The sequence below is a fragment of the Squalius cephalus genome (assembly GCF_949319135.1).
Source record: "Squalius cephalus genome assembly, chromosome: 13".
In the NCBI taxonomy this organism is placed as follows: domain Eukaryota; kingdom Metazoa; phylum Chordata; class Actinopteri; order Cypriniformes; family Leuciscidae; genus Squalius; species Squalius cephalus.
In genome coordinates, this window is record NC_137134.1 from 6,885,605 (window position 1) to 6,910,784 (window position 25,180).

The window sequence follows — 25,180 nt, forward strand, 5'->3', positions numbered from 1 at the left end:
GGATACGGTTCAGGCTACCAGTATAGAGAGATGCTTTAGAGCTATAAGTTCTACTTTATTTTGATTATATGTATGTGCTCTAAGTAGGAAGAAAAAATCGAACACCTTTATTAAGGAACATCTCAAAGGTCAGACTCGCAAAGACATTTGCAGAGCAGTGAATAACAGGTCTGCGTGCATACTAATTGTTCTAGGTATTCTGAGTTGTCTTAGGACCTTAAAGGTCCTCCTGCTTTTAAAATGTTTAATTAAATGACTTTGCCTCATCATCAGGAACATGAAACGAAAGAGTGAAAACTGGAGGTTTTTCTGCTCAACCTCCAGAACAACACAGAAGTCATTATTTGAAATCACCACCTTCAGCAAATAAGGTGCAAAGAACATATGGCTTATATTTACCCGTCTTGTCTCGCTCCAGTTGAATTCAATTAAAAGGTGTCTGACTTGGAAATATAGAGTGCCCTGACACTAAGCTGACACACTCCGGTGCCTTATAATACACTGGATTTACCAACCGGCCTGATATCTGAATAGCCATTCATTGTCTTAACACAACAAATGCAGCACTATCATCAAGGTGCGAACAACTAACCCACTGGAAACCAATGGAAATGGACGCAATTATGCTACAATGTTCTGAATGGCTGCCAGGACTTTGCTATGGTGTTGCATTTTCAGGATGTTTTGGATGGTTGCTAGTTGGTGGTCCACGTCAAAAAAGCCACATCAAGGAGTGAACAACTAACCGAATAGAAACCAAAGGCATTGCTGTTTCATTGCTTGGGTGTTCACGGTGGATGCTAGGGCATTTATGAGTGGTTTCTAGATGACTTTGTCTATGTCAAAAAGGCCACATCAAAGGTGTGAACAGCTAATCCAATGGAAACTGAACTTGTTGTGAAAATGCTAACATGTTCTGGTTGATTCCCACTCCCAGGACATTGCTATGTGATTGTTACAGCGTTCTCAATGTTTGCTAGGGGATTTTCAGGGTTGATTATAAACTAGTCTACATTAAAAGAGCCCTCCCTCAAGTCCAGGTCCCTCCTTAAAGCTACACTGTGTAGGATTTTCTCCCATCTAGTGGTGAAATTGTTTATTATTATTTCAAATCTGCCGGCAGTCGCGAGTAATCTCCCCCTCGCATTCGTCACGGTGCCACTGAGTGTAAAAACGCGAAAGGCGAAGCTTGAATTTCCAGCTATGTCCCTCTTTAGCTAATGTATTTTCAAGATGGAGGCGCAACATGGCTGCCGCCATTCGAGCGAGTCGCTCGTATGTATTCTAAATGGCAGATTCTACGCTTACGAGAATACTTGATTAGTTGGTAGAAGTAATTACACATTAATGAGCACATATCATTTTGAAAGAACAAAGTGTTTTTTGCTAAGAATCAACTTAAAAAATTACACAGTGTAGCTTTAAACCAGACTTTTCTAAGACCAGTATCTTAGAACAAAACCTTTCCTCAACAAGCCACATACATCAAGGTATCATTTATGTCCGTCGCACAAATTGCGGGGCAAGTTACTTGGCAATGTTTAATACTTAAAGTCGGGGGGGTTGTTCGAAATCCCTAACCCTAAATATGAGCAATAGTAGTAGTGAGTTTGTTAGCCTAAAACACCAATAATTACAGACTTAGCAGAAGTAAGAAATACATTTCAAAATAAAACAAGAATTGGTGGACGCTTCTGAAAGAGTCTCTGAAACCACGTGCCTGTTAATCAAAGACTATAGACACCAACACAAGAGAGAGGTGCTATCAAAAAGCCCGATCCGGGCCCTGTAGCACAGAGAACAGGTACAGAAACAGAGCTCCAGCAACCCTCATAATGAACGGATAGATAACAGAACACTTGCTCACTGTAACGGCAATAATAGATCCGTATAAATTGCACGGGGTTGCTGATGCATTGACACAGTGCTTACTAGACAGATACTCCAACAGCAGACATACCGATGGGTTTTGTTTACCGGCCAATTTGAATTCAAATAAAGCTTTGCTTTCGCTGACTGCACATCATTATCCATGAGACTATAATCCCACCAGCAAATCCTACAGCTTCCAGAGCCAGACCTTTTGTTTGGGATTACTGGAAGCTTAGCCTATAACAAAGAGAAATGAGGCATTTCGCTCATCCTCCGTAATTAAGTGTGAAGAGTTGTTTCATATCCAGACGAGGAACTGGACACACCGCAGGATGATACCTCTAAGACTCCAGTGACATGGGCGGCGGCAGGTGTCCCTCGCATTTATGTTTATGAGTATCATAAGATATAGGCTTAGAGAAAAAAAAAAAAAATCATAAACGCAGAGGACACCTTGAGTTCTCTTACTCCTTGATCAAGTCTTTTGGTCACCCTGTTTCTTTGAACAGAAATATGTCAATCGATTTTCATATTTTTGTGACCCTGGATCACAAAACCAGTCATAAGTCGCACAGGTTTATTTGTGGCAATAGCCAACAATACATTGTACAGGTCAAAATTATCGATTTTTCTTTTATGCCAAAAATCATTAGGATATTAAGTAAAGATCATGTTCCATGAAGATATTTAGTAAATTTCCTACCGTAAAGATATAAAACATTTATTTTTAAGAGGACACCTTGAGTTCTCTTACTCCTTGATCATGTCTTTTGTTCACCCTGTTTCTTTGAACAGAAATATGTCAATTGATTTTCATATTTGATTCTGGAAAAAAAAAAAGTTCAAGATTTCAATCTCCACTAAGCAATTTGGCTACGTGAGGTTCTTGATTATTCTTTGAAGATTAAAAAGTTCTTGTCGCACATAACGGGTCCTTTGGATTTAGAGTATTGCCTTTTGGGTTCATAAATGCACCATAGAACTAGAGAATCAAAAGTTCTATGTGGAACTTCTGTTTGCAACCTTCAGAGTTAAGAGTACAGGATTTCTCCAACTTTATTCAGCATTTATCTTTGAACCAGCCCAACCATAACCTTCCCAAAACTTCCCCTCAGACCGAAACTGTTAATTGGAGAGTTTCCACACATCATAATGGACTTGGGGACATGTGATTCACTCAGTCTCTGGCCTCGTTGAAGTGTGTGAATGGGCCGCTTGTTCCCAGAAGAGGAAACACACAGTGTTCCAGCGCTGGCAGGTTGTGCGGAGATATCTGTACGGCCACTGGCTCTGGACCACCATCTGAGATGAGCAGAGACTGGGTTTGATGGCTGTCCAGTGCACTGGATCAATACAGCTATCTTGTCGACTTTTTCTCGAGCGAAGGGAAATCCAACAAAAATAAAGGCCTGCCTTTTGTGAATAGAGGGAGATCAATGTGGTGTCGCACCCCCACCAGATCTCAGACAAAAAGACACAATGGATGGTTTTTGGAGATGCTATTAGGCTGTTCTAAATTACATTGAAAACACATTTTTCGCGGTGTGGTCAGATAAGACAACATCATCATCTGAACCATTTTTCAGACTTTCAGTCAACATATACTAGATGTATAAATATACAGAAAAACAAACATATACAGTCTTAAAAATAAAGGTCACAGTAAGGGTTTTTTGCAGAGATGCAATTGAAGAACCATTTTTGGTTTACCAAAGAATCTTTCAGTGAGAGTAATTACTTAATTAGGTACTTAGTAATAGACGTTGTAATAACATGTAACAAAATGTACTTAACATGTAACTAAGTTATGGAACAGCCTGTACTTACAGATTGTAATTACACACATATAATAGGCAGCTACTGTTACACATGTGTAACAAGCCGAGTTGGATAAGGTTTATAGATACACATGAAGTACACTTAAGTACATTCTTGATACACTTTATTTTACGTAGCTTATACCTGTGTAATATTATGTAATTACAATGTAATTAAGAAGCTACTGCATGCATTTAAGCTGTGAACTAGTGAGTTAAATCAAACTAAGGCAGAGATGGATAAGGTATGTATACACAAAGTACACTTAAGTACATTCTTGATACACTTTATTTTACGTAGCTTATACCTGTGTAATTGCAATGTAATTGTAATGTAATTAAGAAGCTATTGCATGCATTTAAGCTGTGAATTAGTGAGTTAAATCAAACTAAGGCAGAGATGGATAAGGTATGTATACACAAAGTACACTTAAGTACATTCTTGATACACTTTATTTTACGTAGTTCATCCCTGTGTAATATTATGTAATTACAATGTAATTAGGAAGCTAATGCATGTATTTAAGCTGTGAACTAGTGGGTTAATTCAGATGGATAACATATGTAGATACACAGGAAGTGCACTTAAGTACAATCTTGATACACTTTATTTTATGTTACATAAAATAATGCTACAGAACATACACATTTACCATGTGTAACTGCAGACCTTAGTAGCCTAACATATTTAAGTACTTGTTGTTACATTGTGTTATACTAAGTACTTTCTTACATAATTACAGTGTACCAAGTCCGTAACACGTATGTAACAGACTCGGCTTGTTACACATGTGTAACAGTAGCTGCCTATTACATGTGTGTAATTACAATCTGTAAGTACAGGCTGTTCCATAACTTAGTTACATGTTAAGTACATTTTGTTACATGTTATTACAAAGTCTATTACTAAGTAATTAATTAAGTAATTACTCTGTATCAAGGGCACCGTCTTAGTGTGAAGAACATTTTAATAATCCAAAGAAACTTTTTCCACTTTTGTGCAATGGATATATTCCATGGATGTTAAAGGAACCATCAACCTTTATTTTTAAGAGTGTATATGAAAAGTATTTTACGTATATATTTGGATAGAACATGGAAAAGAAAACCGGTTATCCAATATTCCAAACTCTGATATAAAATGTCAGATTTTTCAATAAACTCAAACATTTCTCATTAAATTCTTTCAAGAGCATATTATCTGAGATATGGTTTAGACGAAGTTAAAACCTCATGAGTCATAAATAGCACCCTGTTAGAAATAAAAAGTTCCTTGGAAAATCTTTAGCAAACTTGAGCATGTTTGAGATATTATAAAGATATATTCCTAAACTTAAGGAAACATATGAGATTACTGGGGTCTTTTTACTTAGGTGCAAAATAGCAGGAAGCTTAAGAGTAAAAGTCTTAATTTGTTCATCATTTACAGGAATACTATTGCTGTCTAGGAGAAACAATTGATATATAGTATTTCTTTCCTATGGGTTTGTTAACAGTTTCATCGTTTGTAGTTTTATTCCTAAGGAATGTTAGGGAAAAAAACATCTAAGAACGACACTATAAGTAACAATAAGTATTGAGAGCAATGAAAGAGCAATGTCCGAACAATAAATGTTCCTCTGGGGAGGTGTGTGTTTAGTGACAGAGACTAAGCTCACATGAAGGCTATAATTATTATCATAAAATAAAATGACTTCAAAGCTTAATCTGTTTTTAGGACACATTCAAGATATAGTCTCCAAATAGACTTCCTTGATGAACTCAAGCTCCTAATTGGATTTTTAAAAGTTTCATACAGAAAAAAAAAAAAAAAAAAACACAATTAACTCCAGGCATGGAGTCAGACTTGAGCGCCTCCCGCGAGTAATATTCACTCACGTACACACACTTAAAGACAGAACCGCCGGGAGGTCTCGTGCTCAGGCGGACTGGCCGTGACTCCACACGCATTTCTCCATCCTGGGCTTTTCTTTCCCACTTGTTTATACTGTAGTTGTAGAATTTCACAACTAGCCCATAAATGCCACCGGCTCACGGGAAGATAAATCACAAGCGTTTGCCTGTGTGTGAAAAGCAAAGAAAACGTGAGTTATTGAGGTGTAGGAACGTCCTCACACACACAGCGAGACGTGGGGGCCGCTGTGGGAAACGGCCTATGTTACGACGCTCTCCTTTAAATGGCATCATAAAGCACACACGCGCGTTTACACTCGCTGACAAGTGCACGCAACAGTTTGCGGCATCTGTGTGTGTGTGTGTGTGTGTGTAAGCTGTTCCATCACCTCCCACTGTTAACATCTGCTCCGTTTAACGCTGCCACACTGATACATGCTAATAGAATCAAATGAATCACGCTGCCAGTTCTTATCACGTTACATGCTCTTCTCAAGCGCTGATAGATGGCATTAATACAGCTCTACTGGAGAGAGAGAGTGTGTTGGCATGAAGAGATGACTCAGAAAAACTAGTTTTAGTAGAAACAAGATTAGCGCTTTTCTCTTTAAGACACAATCAAAGATGTTGTCAAAGGGAATTGTTTGACAAATGACAATATTACCATTTTTTTAACAATCTGCGTCTAGCATATGATAGACTCAATTGAATTGCTCATTAATCAAGATGTTTTAGATGCATCAACAAATGTTTCTCCTGAACAAAATAGACACATGAGACAATTGTTGACATACAATACGAATATAGTTTGGTCTTACAAATGCTCCTGTGAGAAAAATCACAAATGAGATCTTAAAATGAGTCTTTTTCCAGAGTTTCAGAGGAGATCTCAATGATGTCTCATACTGTGCTCATATACTAAAGTCTGCAATCAAAATTCAAAGTTCTCAATAAGAGCCTAGACATTAATTTTTTTAATTCTATTAAAACACATGCTATTTTCTAAAAATGAGTCATTTCCAGATTTTCAGAGGAGATCTCAATGATTTCTCATACTGTGCTCATATACTAAAGTCTGCAATCAAAATTCAAAGTTCTCAATAAGAGCCTAAACATTTCTATTTTAATTCTATTAAAACCACATGTTATTTTCTAAAAATTAAGGTTCCGAAAATGGGTTTTGGCAGCGATGCCGAGAAAGAACCATTTTGGGTTCCACATAGAACCTTTCAGTGAACTGATCTTTTTTTTTTTTTTTTCTGAGTGTAAATAATCGGAAGAACCCTTTCTGTAATGAAAAGTTTCCATGAATGTTAAAGATTCTTCATGGATCCATTGACGCCAATAAAGAACCTTTATTTTTAGGAGTATATTGTCTTCTGTTATTGCTCGGGATAAGTCTGAGACAAAGATGAAACTTAAATGACACACAACTGAGAACTCAGTCGAGACTCCTGAGAAAGTCATCTTCAGACCAATAAATGTCCAGGTTGGTATCTTTGGCAAGAGAGTGCAGTTTGAGACACTGTCAGGCTCTCTTTTGAAACTCAAGTGAGATTATAGGGTCTACTTCTCAGGAGAAAAAGTCTCCATTTGATCTCTATTTAATCGCATTGCTGTTTCTGAGAAATGGCGAAGTTAAAGAGACTTTCGAACCAAATGCAAGACAAATATCCTCTACACACACTGAAAAAGCATGCAAACTAATGCTATTTTTGTTTAATTACAACCAAGCCACAACAGCCAGGTCTGTTTTCGCGGCTTCTTCAACAACATAACTATTTCTCATGCCAAAACTCAGTCACTGAAGAGTAGTAGTTGTCCTCTAGATGAGGAGATCTCAAGAACGAGATCGTCCATCGGCAGGAACAATGACAGCGTCTGACCCAGTATTGATGCAGCGGCATTTGGACCCCGTCCCGTCGCACATCCAAGACACGAGGAGCACAAGACCACCACAATCCTTCATTGATGTTTGTGCAAAATCAATAAAAATGATCTCGGGAGTCCATACGCCATTTGGCAGCTCCATTTTGTGATGTCTTCTTAAAGAATATAGGAGACATACTGTACAATGGGCCAGCCGAGCGCATGTAATTTGTCAAGCTAATCTGCTGCAGTCTTACATTGATTTTTTTTCCCCCCTTTCTTTTCGGACTCCTTAGCCTCTGGTCATTACAGCACAAAAACTTACTTAATCATACAGTGTGTTAATGTACGGGTCACAATAACGTCCATTTTCTTGCCCTCTGGAAATTTCTTTGCTTTCTTCTCCTTTGCTGGAGAATCTTTTTATGGGTCAGTGTCCCTCTGCAGTTAATGTTGGGAAAGATGGCTAGGAACGGATGAGTTCGGGAACAAGAACTCTGCAAATATGTATGTCATCTATTTAATAATGAAATAAATGGATTAAAAATACACATATTTTGATTATATTACGAATGGCCACATAAATATGTTTTCTGAATTACACCACGCCAAAGGGCCAGTTTATTTGTGTGTAAATCATTGCAAATCCAATAGTAAATTTGCTTCATGAATGAGGCCGTTTGAAGGTCTAACCAAGTAAATGTGAAAGTTGATACAAAATGGTTAGTTAAATTCAAATTTGGATTAGCCTATTGATCATAATAGCAAAATAGCAATTGTACACCAGTGACCACAACTGTAAACAGCATTCAGTTAATCTAATTTACCGTAATAATTGGAAGAATTTAAAGGAATATTCTGGTACAAGCTAAGCTTAATTGTGACAATGTTGATTACCACACAAATAATTTGAACTAATCCCTCCTGTTCTCTAAATAAGCAAACATTTACTGTAGGTTACCGTGAGGCGCTTACAATGGGGGGAAAGTCTTACTGGCTTACTGCTTTATTATAAAGCATGCTGCGACATTGACCAGCAGTGCATTAAATGCATGGCGATAATGCAGCGAGGCCCTAAACCCGTGTGCAAAACACGGCATTACGCTTCTCTCTGCGTACTCCAGCATGCCACAAACAGATGGGGAATTGTTACTATCTGGCATCTTTTTAAATAATCTAGGTATATCCATTGCACTTGGATGTTGCAGGCTTTTGAATCTGTGTTTGTCCTGTTTGCCAAACCTATCATTTACACCAGGGCTCTTAAAGGAAGAAAAGCCCCCCTCTTATGGCATATGTGTCACCCTCTCTCTTTAAGGCTTTGCCCCTTGTGCGCTTATCTGCTCCAGTCAAATGTATTTCTTATCGGGAGGGGAAAAAAAAGTCAGGGAAGCTGCCTGACAATACGGCGTTATCAAATTTCCTCAGCCCAGTCGGCGTGTCATTCAGTCAGTCAGATGGTCTTGGGTTTGATTGATGGATGGGCTTCGTGACAAATAAAACCTGGATCAACAGCTTTGCACCTCTCTCCTCATCGGAGACCCGCGCGAAACATTTCGCCGTGACAAAGGCGGGATTACGGATGCATTAGCCCGCCATCGACCACAGGCCTTCTAGTGCTGTCAATACTTTGCACATAATAACCTGAAGCGACGATAAGGAAACAAAAGGAGGGGAGATAGGCGGCGAAAAGGAAAAATAAATCAATGGGCGAGTGGGGGAAAGTTTTTCAAAGACACACATGCACCGTCAGAGCGGAGGGAAGAATTTTCCGCCGCTGCCGCCGGATAATGGCCTCTGACACGAGGACAATGAGCCCTGAGGGTCCATCGGCGGTCAGTCGAGCGACCGCGATGGGCTCCGATAAGGGCCGAGACGACTCGTGCCAGCCCCGCATTCAATTACGCCATTAATCTCTGCATTAACTTGAGTGACTTTTATGCCCGGGCTTCGATGCGTCTCGGATGCCTTCCAGATATATCCTCTCATATGGATTAAATTATATCCCTTTATGCTCTACACCAACAGTGTGGTGTACAGCTCACTCCAAAAACACGTTTACACCGCGTCGCCCGCACCGCCGCAGTCTCGCCCCGCGTGGCGTATCTGTAATGGCACTTCAAAGTACTTCTCAAATCGGCGAAGGCTTCAGCAAATGACTGACTGGCTGAGAGAGAGAGAGTGGCCCAAGGTAATTGTTTCACCAATCCTAATTAATTAATTTCCTCCACCCTGTTTGCGCCGGCGTTCACACGGTTAGGGGCCGCCTCGGCAGGTAATAATAAATAAATAACTGAAGGCAGGCTTCTGGAAAATTAATGAGAAAAGAGAAAAGAGGCCCTACATGTTCTGTCTGCCGAGGACCGAAACACAAAGGCACAATAAAGCGCCGAACAAACAGTTCCTTAAAAAAAAATCGCCCAGAAACAGTGAGCAAATTCAATTACAGAAGTAATTAGAAGATATAGGGCGAGACTGCCTTTTGGGACTGTGCCAGGAAACATGAATTAATAAGACAGAATAGGAGGAGGCCGTTGTAGTAATTAAGAGGCAATCACCTATGTCAATGAATACCTAAAAAACAGGAGGGAAAACTATTAATTCAGTGATCAAAAATATTTTCGAGATGATTAATACAGCAAATTCATTTAAAAAGACTAATTTCTGGGAAGATAGCAAGACAATTGCACATAATGTGCTCTTTCTGGCATTTATATTGCTAATTAAATTTCGATCATTTGCCGAGGTATTTTCGAATCTGTAAAACAGCACAGACAGCATTTGCCAAAACTGGTCTCAGGCACTTACAGATACATAGAAATGCATTAGGAGAAGAATTTGCTTTCATTTCATAAAAACAATAGTGGGTTGAAGCAATATATATATATATATGTACGTGTATGTGTGTGTGTGTGTGTGTGTGTGTGTTTACTTAATAGGGGTAAACTAAAAAAGTTCCAAACTAAAGCTTTTGTTACTTGAAACTTACATTTATTTTATTTCAGCTAGTTGCCAAAACAACATGTCTAATTTCCATTTAGTTTAAATTTATGTACTAAAATTAATAAAACAATGCTACAAAATTACTAAAACGTTAACTAAAATTCAAATGAAAACACAAAACACACAAAAAATAAAAAACTAGAGTAATAAAAACTAAAGTTTCTTCAGAAAGGTTCTATATAGAACTCTGGGTTTCATGTCTCAATTGTAAAGAACACAAAAATGTGCAGTATAAGTGATGGCAGAGTACTTTCATGTTTAACGGACAGAACACTTTAAGGTTCTATATCACTGAAAAAAATATATCACAACTTTTTATCTTTTGTCAAATTAACTTAATTGATAACAGATAAGATCATATTTTGAGCTTCTATTTATTAAACCGATCTCATATGTTGTATTAACTCAAATTTTTAATTTCATTGAACTACAAAACTTTTTTTAAGTTAAACCAACAATTTTCAACCTTTTTTTTTCTTTTTTTCTAAGAGTCTGGAAGCCTTAATGCCAATAAAGAACCTTTCTTTTCAAGAGTGTACAGCATAAAGCATGAAACAAATTTCCGAAAAGAGACCTAGCAGAATTATATCTTACTTTAAGTCATGCATTAAAAACGAATGCATTTCAAAACATCTTCAGAATCGAATACGACTCCAAGCCAGATGGTCTAATTTCCAGAGGAGATATTAAAGAAAATGTAATTTAGTCATATTCAAATTACTCCATCTAAAGGACAAAATAGATGCTAAATAAGAGGGCTGCTTTAATTTTACCTAAAAAGATCTTTGGGACGGATCAGTCATTCTTTCTGTAAAATGGCAGATTTCCCATGCACTCGACATTAACATATTCATATGTGTTAGCGGTTAAAGCCATTTTTTTGCAGATACGCGAGGCAAATTCCACTTAATATTATCAGAAGCGAGAATCTGACGGCATAAAAGACCAATTGCCTGAGGGGAAGGGATAACACTAATATGCTTTCAAATTTCAGCGCAATACCAGCCGCATATTTACACCGCGAGGTATATCATTTACTCCAGCGTTTGGATGGACACGAAGGGCCATTCGGTTTATCGTCGCTCCCCAACTTCAATTATCGCTTAAATAGACTTAATATTGAAGATCAAAACGATGAGCGTCGACTTGACTGAAGTCCAGAAGAGGCCTAATGCTCGGCCAGTCACCAAAACAAATGGACTTAGCCGCGTGATTAGCGTTTGAGTGTCGCTTCGTTTCCGCCGAGACAAAGTTTATGTGCGATGATGTCAAACCCTTAAATGATTTATCCCGATTCAAGCCTTAGCTGAAACGCCTAATTTGCTATTCAAAGCTATTGGAGGCCCGTTTGGATAAATGAGAGTGATTAAAACCAAGATTGCAACCACATAAGTTGTCGCTCAAGAACGTTGGAGGGACATCTGGTGTCAGCGAGACCTGAGACAGTTAACAGGGGGATGAGAAGTTTCCCTCTTCACTGCCTGGCATCCAGTTGGCACAGTGCGCTTTGGTTGAGTGCCAGCGAGTCTGCCATCTGTGTCCTTTAACCCTAAAGATGACAGATGTGGAGGCAGAGTGATTTGAGATAAAGCTCCGTAAACGAGAAGTGGTGCGACTCGCGAGCGTTTCCTGTCGTTCACAACCAGCCTAAATGAGCTCCATCAATTAGAAAAGTGCTCAAATTAAATCCCTTTTCTTTTCCGTACAGATGAGATTGTGGGAGAATTGAAACTTGAGGGTGACAAATGATGGGCGACCTTTGATTGGAGTTTCACAGGAAACTACCAAACGATAGTTTTAGACACTATTATTTATATTAAGCATAAACCGTATTTTTATTTTATAGAAGAAAATGTTTAATAAAAGCCACTATTGCTATAGCTTATACTAACCCTAATTCATCAAATATGAGTTTTGTTTTGGCAGACACTAAAAGGGGGAATCCTTTAGACTTGAGCTAGTATTGCATATTGCACACGTACTAAACCCCTAAGAACACCAACAGGTCCACAGCAGTGTGATGGTGTTTTGCTTCAACACTCACATTTTGAAACAACAAAAATTCCAGGGACTCGTGCTTGGGCATAAAAAGCCTTTAATAAACTTTTTCAAATAATTAAAAAACAATAATGGTCACACTTTAGATTAGGCTCCAATTCTCACTATTAGCTAACTATTAACTATGATTTCTTGCCTCAATAAACTCCTAATTACTGCTTATTAATAGTTAGTAAGGTAGTACACTATTCATTTTCTTCCATGTGGGCCTCTGAGTGAGTTCACGTAGTGTAACAGCGCAGCACTTCTGGGTTGTACGTCAGAACATAGGCTCACTATTGGCCGACGCTGGTCGTGTGTGATGCGTGTGATGCTGGCCAATAGTGAGCCTATGTTCTGACGTACAACCCAGAAGCGCTGCGCTGTTACACTACGTGAACTCACTCAGAGGCCCACACTGAAGAAAATGAAGAATTGAATAAAGTTGTTATTTTTGTTTGTTTTTTTGCGCACAAAAAGTATTCACGTCGCTTGATAAACTTAAGGTTGAGCCACTGTAGTCACTTGGACTATTTTAACAATGTCTTTACTAACTTTTCTGGGATGGCAGATATCGAGTACATAAAAGCCTATGAAGAAGTGAGCCAGCTCTCAGATTTAATCAAAAATATCTTAATTTGTGTTCCGAAGATGAACGGGAGTCTTACGGGGTTGGAACAACATGAGGGTGAGTAATTACTGACAGAATTTTCATTTTTGCGGTGAAATAACCCTTTAAAATGTGCTTTATATGTATTAATAAACAGCCAATATCCTAGTAATAAGCATGATAATAAGCAGATAGTTAAAAGTGTGAATTGGACCCAAAACGAAAATGTTACCATAATAATAAATAATTTTACTACTAATACTACTACTACTACTACTACTACTACTACTGCTGCTGCTGCTACTACAACTGAAACGACAGCTGCTGCTGCTACTACTACTACTGATACAACTACTGCTGCTACTGTTACTAGTACTAATACTACTGCTGCTGCTGCTGCTGCTACTACTACTACTACTACTACTACTACTACTACTGCTGCTGCTGCTGCTGCTGCTGCTGCTGCTGCTGCTAGCACTGCTACTGCTTCTGCTGCTTCTACTGCTGCTGCTGCTGCTGTTACTACTACTACTACTACTACTACTGCTGCTGCTGCTGCTGCTGCTACTACTACAGCTGCTGCTGCTGCTGCTACTACTACTACTGCTGCTGCTGCTGCTAGCACTGCTACTGCTTCTGCTGCTGCTACTACTACTGCTGCTGCTGCTGCTACTACTACTACTACTACTACTACTACTGCTGCTGCTGCTGCTAGCACTGCTACTGCTTCTGCTGCTGCTACTACTACTGCTGCTGCTGCTGCTGCTGCTACTACTACTACTACTACTACTACTACTGCTGCTGCTGCTGCTAGCACTGCTACTGCTTCTGCTGCTGCTGCTGCTGCTGCTACTACTACTACTACTACTACTACTACTACTACTACTGCTGCTGCTGCTGCTACTACTACTACTGCTGCTGCTGCTGCTGCTGCTACTACTACTACTACTACTACTGCTTCTGCTGCTGCTACTATTACTGCTGCTGCTGCTGCTACTACTACTACTGCTGCTGCTGCTGCTAGCACTGCTACTGCTTCTGCTGCTGCTACTACTACTGCTGCTGCTGCTGCTACTACTACTACTACTACTGCTGCTACTACTACTACTGCTGCTGCTTCTGCTGCTGCTGCTGCTGCTACTACTACTACTACTACTACTGCTGCTGCTGCTGCTGCTACTACTACTACTGCTGCTGCTGCTGCTACTACTACTACTACTGCTGCTGCTGCTACTGCTACTGATGCTGCTGCTGCTACCACTGCTTCTTCTTCTGCTGCTACTGCTACTACTACTACTGATGCTGCTGCTGCTACCACTGCTTCTTCTTCTGCTGCTACTACTGCTACTACTACAGCTGCTGCTTATGCTTCTGCTGCTGCTGCTGCTACTACTACTACTGCTGCTACTGCTGCTGTTACTACTACTAATACTACAGCTGCTGCTGCTGCTGCTGCTACTACTATTACTACTAATAATAATACTGCCGCTACTACTATTAATAATAATAATAATAATACTGCTGCTGCTGCTGCTGCTACTAGTACTAGTACTAATAATAATATCATAATAATACTGCTGCTGCTGCTGCTACTACTACTACTACTAATAATAATAATAATAATACTTATGCTGCTACTACTACTAATAATAATACTGCTGCTACAAATAACAATAAGCATAATACTACTGCTGCTGCTGCTACTACTACTACTACTAATAATAATAATAATAACAATAATAATAATAATAATAATCATAATACTGCTCCTGCTGCTGCTACTACTACTACTAATAATAATAATACCAATTCGTTACCCTAAATTATTATTTGTTGTTAATAATATTTCATGATTATTATTATTATTATTATTATTAATACCACCATAACTACTACTACTTCTAATAATAATTATTATACTGCTGCTGCTGCTACTACTAATATATATTATTTTATAATTATTATTCATATATTATTATTTTTAAAATGTTTTTATTTTTTTAATTATTATTTTAAATATATTATTATTATTCAGATGTCACAACTGTAAGAATTAATTCAGTATAGCCAATATTTTATTATTATTATCATCATCATCATCATCATCATAATGAAACATATTCAAATGATGTATTGCATCAAATTACATTTTTAATGGCAAATATGATGATCAATGAGGATCCTGGAGAATTCTCTTTGATAACTGAGTCCAGTTGTATTGCACTGTTGTATTTGTGGTGTCCAAACCTAGCCAAAGTGGGCCCTCTTTTGAGTCCTGCATTGATATTGACTCTAGAGTCTTTGGACATGGTTTCGCTTTGCAGTTACAGTTCTGAGCACCTCGGCACAAAGCTCGAGAAGGCCTTTGCCTTCTGATTACAGTCTCATCTGCGGTTCGCAAGCACCTCAAAGCCCTGCCAGGTAAAATTGCCGTCTCCCCCTTGGCCCCCCTTTTGTAACATCAAGCTCTGTATCCCAGCCCGGCTGCACCCTCGCTGGCTCATTCTTTACCCAAATGACAGTGTTTTTGGCCCAGTAATGGCTCTCATTTTCTCAGCACCCAGCGGTAGCCTCACTTTTCATCAGGCTGGATCACTACAGCAGGTCTTCCTCTCAGTCGAGCACTAAAGAGCCCATGAAACCCCCTACAAACAAATACATCATCTACATCATCTCCCCCCCCCACCCCCCCCCCCCCCCCAAAATAAATACCAGCAGAGACACAGACTCAACTGCTAAACTGACAACACTGAGACTCGGGTGTTACTTAGACATTACTGAAATGAAAATGCTACCAACAAAGTCTAAAGCTTCGTATTGTTATTGTATCTTGCTTGTGTCTTGCATCCTTTGAATGAATGAATGAATGAATGAATGAATGAATGAATGAATAAATAAATAAATAAATAAATAAATAAATAAATAAATACTAATATCCAGGTCTAGGTGGATTTATTTATTTATTTATTTGAATCATAATTTTTGGAAATCTGATCAATGTATACATGCACCAAGAAAAGGGTTATATATTTACATATATTTATAACATTTATATATTTATAACATTTTCTGTAAATAGATCATTTTATGGGTTTAGCTTTAATTAATTAATTTAGTTTCAACTCATTTTTAATCCTAATTAAATTTGATGAATTAAACAGCTCCCAAACACTTTATCACTAGAAGAAAACAAAACAAAACAGAGATAACCTGTTAAACATTAAAGTATTATGCAATGATTTAAAACATTTCACATAGAACCTTTTGGCATTAAGTGTTTAAAATTGAGTCAAGAACCCTAGGGTTCTATAAAGAACCCCACAGAACTTTTTCTTTTAGGAGTATTATATATTGTGCATGACCGACATTTCAGTTTGTAACACTTTCTATAATTATGTGCACACATATATCACATACCAATAATGATATAAATCACATAACATTAAAAAAGAATATTTGATCAAATTAGTAAAGCACAAAACTTGGGAAATTCTGTAAGATAAATTATTCTCCTTTTTATCTCATTCTCTGACTAACCGTTGAAAATTTGATAAAAGTCCCATTTACTTGTTTTGACTCTGGGAAAAGCTCGACCCGCTGGATATTTCCCAGAATGCCGACTTGACATGAATCAAAACCATACATCTTGATTTGGGCGACAGTCACGGTCTTTGTGATTTGAAAAGCTCAGTGGTTTCTTTTCCCTTTTGTGGAAGCTAAATTAAACAACTGTTGTTGACCCTCATTATATGGGAACACACAGCTAGTGTGCTGCGGTCTTACCCTGGGGACTCACCATCAGAGGAATCCCTGTAATCCCACAACACACACTCTCACACACACACACACTCACACCTCTCACCTACATTCGGCATGCAAACAAATGTGTATCAATTACCACTGCACAATAAAATAATTCAATTTCAGTAAATATCGACTATGTTTCAATTGAAAAAATATTAGAGTGACACGGAATGGCATCAAATCAGACAACAAAAGTGCTAGGAAAACATTCAATACATATGTTTATTCTTATTTATTATTTATTGATCATATACGTACTGATTAATGACTAATAAACAACATGATTTCGATCAATATCAAGTGAAAAATCTATATCCCAGCAACTTTTTTGGAAAAGACATGTATGATCATTGTTTTAAAGAAAATATGGTAACACTTTATGTAACACTTGTTACATATGTTACATATATTGACCAGAGTAATAACAGTAAATGATGCATAATTACATGCAACTAACCCTCAACCAAACCCTAATCCTACCCTAACCTTATAATAAGTACATGTAGTTGATTAATATTACTCAGCACTTAAATATATAATTACACTGTAACAACGACATCTTAAAATAAAGTGTAACCGAAAAGATTAAATTAGTGTTTACTACATTGTAATTACATATGTAAGTACTGTGCAATAACTAATGAAATATAAAATTATTATCATCAACTTCTAAATATTATTTTTTGTTCATGTTATTTCAATTATGATTAATTACATTTTGATTAAGCACATGAAACAACAAAATTAATGAAAACATCTAATATTTACCAAATATTTCTTTCAGTGTGAAGTTACACTTTATTTTAAGGTGTCTTTGTTACAGTAATTATACATTTAAATACTGAGTATTATTAAGCAACTACATGTACTTACTATAGGGTTATGGTTTGGTTTAGGGTTAGTTGCTTGCAATTATGCATAATTTATAGTTATTACTATAGTAACTGCATGTAACATGTAACAATGACAAAATAAAATAACAATGACAAAATAAAATAAAGTTTTACAATAAATCTACAGTAATAACTATAAATTATGCATAATTACATGCAACTAACCCTAAACCAAACCCTAATTCAAACCCTATAGTAAGCACATGTAGTTAATTAATATTACTTAATTAGTACTTAAATATATAATTACACAGTAACAAAGACATCATCAAATAAAGTGTAACTGAAAAGTAAAACCTGTTTATTACATTGCAATTACATATGCAAGTGCGTAATACATACAGAACAACATAAATAAAAAGGTAAATACGTTCTTGTAAATATAACAACATATATTACCGTTATAAATGTAATTATATTTTAATTGTGTAACAAAATAAATAATAAAAAAAACTCTAAAGGGTCAAATGACAAAATGCGTTGCACTTTTGGAGTGTGGAGCTCTCAGATTCTGATCCAACATTCTCTGAATAAAGGTATTGTTGTTCAATTAACTGCTTATATGATTTCCCCTCTAATCCTATTCCTATCCCCTGTTCACCGGGGACGGTCTGAAGTGCTGGACGTGGCTGTATTCCTGTGGCGCTCTCTGATATGCAGCGTTTGGCTGTGACAGCGAAGCTCAGATCAGGTCTTAACACTGTATTGTGTTCAGTTGAAGCAGATCTGCTCTATTATATCAACAGCAGAGCCTTCCCAGCATTCACAGCAGAGCACTGAACGCAGGCCAAACAGGGGAACAGTCCGCGAGTTCACAAATTTGACCCAAAGAAATCTGTTTTATTCAGATTTTGAAAGGGTAACGATCGGCAAAAAAAAAAAAAGTATTATTTTAAATGATTAAATTGTGATTCGATTATATTGATTCGATTATCGATTATATTACCTACTGTAAACTCCTTCAGTACAATACCATTAATAGTATTAAGGTGCTTGTTTGACCAGCTCTCGGCCATAAACTGGGAAATGGTAATGGGAAGTCAAGCAGATGTCGGAGAAGAGGCGCATATGTTTCTGACACCCATCCACAGAGCATCAAGGACACGTTGATATTAAGCCGAGTGGACATATGTTCACATCCCAACAAGTGGGACACAAAGCCAAACAGCTAATTTAGCAGTTTCAGTTCAACAGTGCTCAAAAGAACGGACGGGGTAAGTTGAAAACAAAAGTGTCTGAAAAGTAATGCCAGTTCCTGGGAGTTTAGGCCAGAAGACTAGCAAGCCAGAGCGGAAGACACGGATGGACACACAGTACTAACCCCCCCCCCCCCCCCCCCCCCCCCCCCCCGGCCTGACCACTTCTGTGAGCGGCACGGCCATGTGCGCTTACAAAGCAGACATTATTTATTGTTTTAAATATTAACAGTTATTGGCTGTATACTGACAAGAGCCCATTTAAGTCTAAAAAACCCCAAAACATCTTCAATAAAATGCATGCTATGATTTGTGTTGTTATATTTCGAAATATGTTAAAGACACTAAATAAAAACAGTCTGCTCTTAGCCAAAGCAAAACATAAATAGAAAAACTCTTGCAAAATGGATGAACATGATATTTAAGAAAAGTGTTTGATTTCACTGGCTTTAAAAGAATTAATATGTTTTCTGAAGCTCTGTAATCAAGTCAAAACAACCGTTTTGAAGTTAACGTAATTCCTGTGATCAAAGTGACTGAATTACACAATTAAGCTGATCAGAAACCTCAATGAGATTAGGAAGAATAAAATGTCAGGCAAAAGTAAACAGAGAAACTTAAACAGCAAACTGTTTAATTTATGTTGTGAATTATATGTTAAAAGTAAATGCGACATAAAACATTGCAATTATGATTCGATTTGCTTTGAAAGTGTCAATTTGCAAAGCATTTGGCTGTCCTAATCATCAATCACTTTAATACTGCCAAAATATAATCAGATTGTTTACTATGTTTTTTGTGTTTTTTTTTTCCCCAAGAAAAACTATTGACATTATTTCAGGCATTATTATTATTTATTTTTTTAAATAAACCACGATTGTTAACCGCATCCCAAACACAATGTGCTCAAAACCACACTCGAATAATACATTTCATGTCGTGGGTGTCTCCGACCACCCAGCCGCTTGGAGCTGGATTTTTCCCACTTGTGAGCTTACGGCCACATGTGCTCTTAGCCTGACTTAATGTCTACCTTTAAAACCAGGCATCCAAACAGAACGCGATGAAGCTTTATAGACCGCAACACTCGCAAAAAAAAAACATAAAAGACGGTGCATTTACTGTCCGCCAGGCTTACCATCACTGTACTACATTAACATCTCTTCCCTTTTCAGAGATGTTGCTTCCTTGCACAGCCGACAACTTGCGCTTTTGTTGCGTTCACTCACTTAGAGTGCATGTAATGGCAGAAATGGATAATGAAGAGGCAGGGGAGGCGAAAACACACACGCACAAAAGGAGATCTCAGAAAAGGATCCCCGCCATGCGCTACTCTGCGGCTCGGAGCCGTGGGGCAGGAGGCAGCATCTTTAGGGTGTACCCAAGCAGCACTAAACTCCAGTGTCCGTGGGCAATCAAGGCCATTTTTTACAGCCGCTGGGGTCCTGCATCCCTGCCTTTACACTACAGTGGAAACCCTTTGTACTAATTGCTAGATTGTACCTGATTTTCTAGTTCAGTTCCAGCCTATAATTGACTGACAATGATGGGTATGGGGGAACTTCAGACATGAGCGCACAGCGGAGGAGATCAGACGTGCGGACGAGCAGGTAGCGGAGGGAAAGAAAGAGGGCAGTAGTGGGGTGGGAAATGGGGTGGTCAATGCTCTCATGAAGACCCTTGCAATGAGTTATGCTTCCAGAGTGGCTCAAAGCCAACAAATCCGACATCACAGCAATTCAGATCTTCTCTAGTGCAACTATAGTGTTTTGTAGCTCAACAGGTTGAGCAGGGTGCTAAGCTTAATAATGCCTTGAATCCTTGGGAGTGCATATACTGGGAAAGGTGTGAATCGTTTTGGATAAAAGAATGCTTCAAACCCCAAAAGCTTGTAGTGAAAACACAATGTCGCGTTCAAAAAGTTTAGTCGAATCTACCAAGTTCACCTAATCAAATGAAGTCAAACCATAAAAATACATTCACGATGAGTTGCTTCACAAAGGTCAGTGTGCAGAATTGCAGCATCTTTAGCATAACTCAAGCTAACACATCCCTAAGCTCAACACAGCCCGCCCCCATCAGGCGACTATCTCTTGCGTTGCATTGTTTAATCCTAAAGGCGCGACGGAAAGCACACAACAGCCAGCCAAGAGTAACAAAGTACATACGTAGCATTCTTTCTAATTAACGTGCGTCTTTTTGGCAAGAGACATACTGTGCCTTAGTCTGTGACCCGAGGCACCTGCAAATCAAGGAGTTATAAAGGTACCAGCATGGATCTGTGTGTTTACAGGTGTTCACACCTCACACACCACTGCGGATTCACAGAGACTCTCTAAGAGCCATTAGCAGGGATCACGCGTCCCTAATCCCGACTAGACTCACTGCATCTCAGGTGGCAAAGTTATACGTGATCTGTCTCCGAATCAAAACAACCAGCATGCTCCTTCTGGCAGCTTTTCACACGCCGCCCCACATGCACCGGCTGACACACACACCACACGTAAATATTCACAGTCCCACCTGAGCACAAAGTTTCTGAACAAGGCCAAACATATGCCATAAGATAAAAAGACTGCCATGAATTTCTAAGAGTCAGCTTACCTTGCCTTTTAGCTTTCCCCTGCCTGCCTTTTCCTGCAGGCCCGAGACCCATATATATATATATATATATATATATCCAGCGTTTCACCTGCTCGCAGAAGAGAGCCGAGCTGAGACCCAGCATGTCTTCTCTCTGACTGTGTCTGTCTCTGTGTAAGGGGAGCTAGGAATGCACTGGCTATAGACTTTTGTCCAAGCTGTAGGTCTTTTTTAGTGAAGCAAGATTAGTTCATACAAAACTCAACAATACAGCACTGAAACCCATTGTTGATATTCAACATTTTTCACATAGCGGAACAGAATAGACAATACGGTAGCTAGGAAACCACGGGCTGGATCACAAGCTGATGATATCTCACGCTTTTCCGCGGCCTGTAATCCTGTTCATTCAGCTTGCAGACGATGCTAGATGTAAACCAAAATCAATATCAGTGGAAGTGGATGAGAAGAGTGTTGCTGGGGGGGGTGGAGGGTAGGTTTGCCGGGGGGCAGGATGTTTTCGCATTGTAGCAGACTACACAATCAACACGATTTTCTTTGAAGGGAGGGATTCAAATAGACACCACAAATCCACAGCTCTACAACTAACTCCTGAATGGATGTCGGAAAAAAGTTCAGCAGTTTCCTCCCTTTTCACAATCCAACTGTAAAATATGCAATTGAACAATCTATGAACTTAACAATCTAGTTTTGTTTCGTACATCTCCGAGAGACTATTCAAAGTTAAATCCACAGGAGGCTAATGGCTACTGAATATAGAAATGTTAAGTAAAACTGCTGTAAACATTAATCAACTTGGAAGCCATTAAGGCTAAAGGTGGTCAACTAAAATACAGTCTGCCTTGGTTTAAACATTTCAACAGTCTCTTCAATAATATCAATAACCGTTTAGAGTTTAAAGTCTTACCAGGTCTGTACCTGTGATCCTGATCCACGCTCTTAATCCATCCAGTTGCCATATTTCCCCCCACACTCTGAGTCCTCTAGGTAGCCAAAGAGGGGGAATTGTTCAAGCCCTTCCTTTTCATCACTTCGGCAATTGACCAATTGACAACTGATTGATGGTTATCCTTTCATACCTACAAAGGCAGAAATTACCATCACTAAAGCGACGTACTGTAAAAGCCTCAAGAGTAAATTACATGTTGCTAAAATTCCCCTTCACTCAGCCCTATACAATGGCAAGCAAACAAAAAAAAAAAAGTTTCCTTTTTGCCAGTTCTGTGGCACTGTAGATTTGGCCTTCCCTGCCAAGTGCAGAAAGAACTTGACAGCTTCTTTAAATGGTGCGGCACAAAAGCTCTTGAATGAGGGATGGTACCCGGGCAGGACTGCCATTCTGCAGAACCACGACCATTATTTGCATTGAAAACAGAGAGGCTTGAGAAGAACAGATAAGACATATCTGAATATGAGCTGGGACACTCCAACCAACCCTGGGAGGGGGTTCTTCTAGTCGAGCTTCTTAATGAATTGTAATTCATTCCATATAAACAGTGTGTAGAAGCAAATGGGGAAGAGCTGGCCATTGGTGTACGTGTACCCCAAGGGTTTTTATGTTAAATGCTAATTGGACGACGGCGTTCTTTGTGAATAGATTCCATTTCTGATTTTCAAGGACTCGGGGATTTGAGGTTCACGCAAACACACTATTGCCATCCATATGAATCTTCACCCCCTCGAAAATAACCAATCACACAAAAAGCTCAGATGAGGCCTTCCTTTCCAAATGTGGCGAGCATTTTTTTTATTCCTCCTTTTTCCTAAGCCTGCCTTCCTGAAAGGCCTGAGAAAGTAAGAATGAAATGGGAGGGGAAGTCTAGGGCCTGTGTGTCTGCCCAGAGAACTCAGCTGCCAACAAGAGATATGGGAACAATCCAAAAAGAAAACCCTTTTCAAGGCCTTTCAATCGCAGCAGATGGGACCCAACCAAGAAGGCATCAACTTTGGGAAAGAGTAGCCTATTCACTAACGGCAGTGGAAGAGGGGCTTCTATACTCGCCGTCCAACATTTAAGCGCATTACTGAAACAGAGGAGCTAATGTGGCCAACATATTTAAAGCCTCTCAAAGTGACCTGCACGTCCCGACGGACGGCGGAACAGACTTCGGCTCAAAGCAAAGACTTTCTCAAGTCTCAGAGAACTACCCCATCTCTTCTGCCCTTTCAACCCAATGAAAGCTAGTAAAATCAATTCTAAACTCTTGCTATATATCCACATCAGCAAAAGGCAAAAAACACTGAACGTGATTGAACATGATGATATTCAGATTAGATAATGTGCTCTTCCTCCAAAACATCTTTGATTTGTTTTATCTTTTGCGCTGAAGGATGAGATGTTTTTCCAATGTTTTATTAATGGATCTCAGTGGGGAACACTCAAATGGATATCAACAACTGGATAAGAGCAGAGGAGACGCCAGCGGTGTTGACACAAACCTCATGCTGGCTCCCACCTCTCGTGTGCCAATCTGTGCGCTTTAATTGTTCATTCGCTCAGTGAATACATAAATAGGTCTCAGGATCTGGTCATGGAAATGAAGCTATTTTTAGACTCAAATTGCTGCTTCACATTTCCATGGAAATCGTCCTCCATTCTCATTTCAATTCATGCATAATGCACTCTAGTCCGCAAACACACATTTATATTGTTGTAATGGTCGTGAAACCACATTATGATTTAATGTGGTATAATATGATAAAGGGAGAATCATGAAACCTGACTCTAATGTCAAGGCTGTTCTGATTTAAAAGCAATTTTTTTTTTACATATGGTCCGGCTCAAGACCGCCCATCAAAAGGCTGATGAATCAGAGGTCAAGTCCCATTCCTTGACCTTAGGTCAGGTATAAGCCGTTTGCTCCTCCTTCTTTTCACATTCACTAAATAGTGTTAAACTAAACCTTCATGAGCATGACCAGAGAATTTGATGACCTTAGTTCATTGGGTCATGGAAAAGGATCATGAATATATAAAGAAACATAATTCCATATGAATAAGTTCCTTGCATAACCAACAACCTGTTTTACCAGTGATGAAATTTCACTTTGCACATATTAATATATTTATTTTATCGATATATTTATGTAAACTTTTTTTCATTTTAAAAGAATTTAAGGCACCAGATTATAGGAAAACTATTATATTTATAATATACACTACCGTAATGTAAGATTTTTTTTGCACCAAGGTTGCATTTATTTGAATTAAAAATACAGTAAAAACACTAGTATCATGAAATATACTTACAATTGAAAGTTACTTTTTTTTCTATTTTAAAATGCAATTTATTCTTGTGCAATTTACTCCAGCTTTTATTGTCACATGATCCTTCAGAAATCAAGATGTTCTGCTCAAGAACCATTTCTTATTATGTTCAGTGTTGAAAATGGTTGTGCTAGTTTATACAAGAATAATCATATCTATAAATATTAAATGCATGTCACACCTAACAGACGCCACAACATGTCATATGCACAGTATAGCATAGCTTCTCATACATAGATTGCCTTTTTATATTCATGTAGGTCAGTTGCAAGAACATTGTGACAACAAGGGTTTGATTCGCAGGCAACACGCATA

The 25,180-nt window shown here is 38.5% G+C and overlaps 1 protein-coding gene across 6 annotated transcripts in view; it reads right to left on the bottom strand.

Moving 5' to 3' along the window:
* The window catches only part of LOC307169207 (uncharacterized protein), a 157,102-nt gene that overhangs the window by 30,442 nt on the left and 101,480 nt on the right, over positions 1-25,180 (bottom strand). Inside the window, exon 1 of one of the 6 annotated variants that reach the window (XM_079889690.1) lies at positions 22,506-22,647. The exons of the other annotated variants lie outside the window; for them this stretch is intronic. The gene's annotated coding sequence lies outside the window, so the exon portion shown is untranslated. Of the gene's footprint in view, positions 1-22,505; positions 22,648-25,180 lie in introns of those variants that run through there. 6 annotated transcript variants of the gene reach the window in all.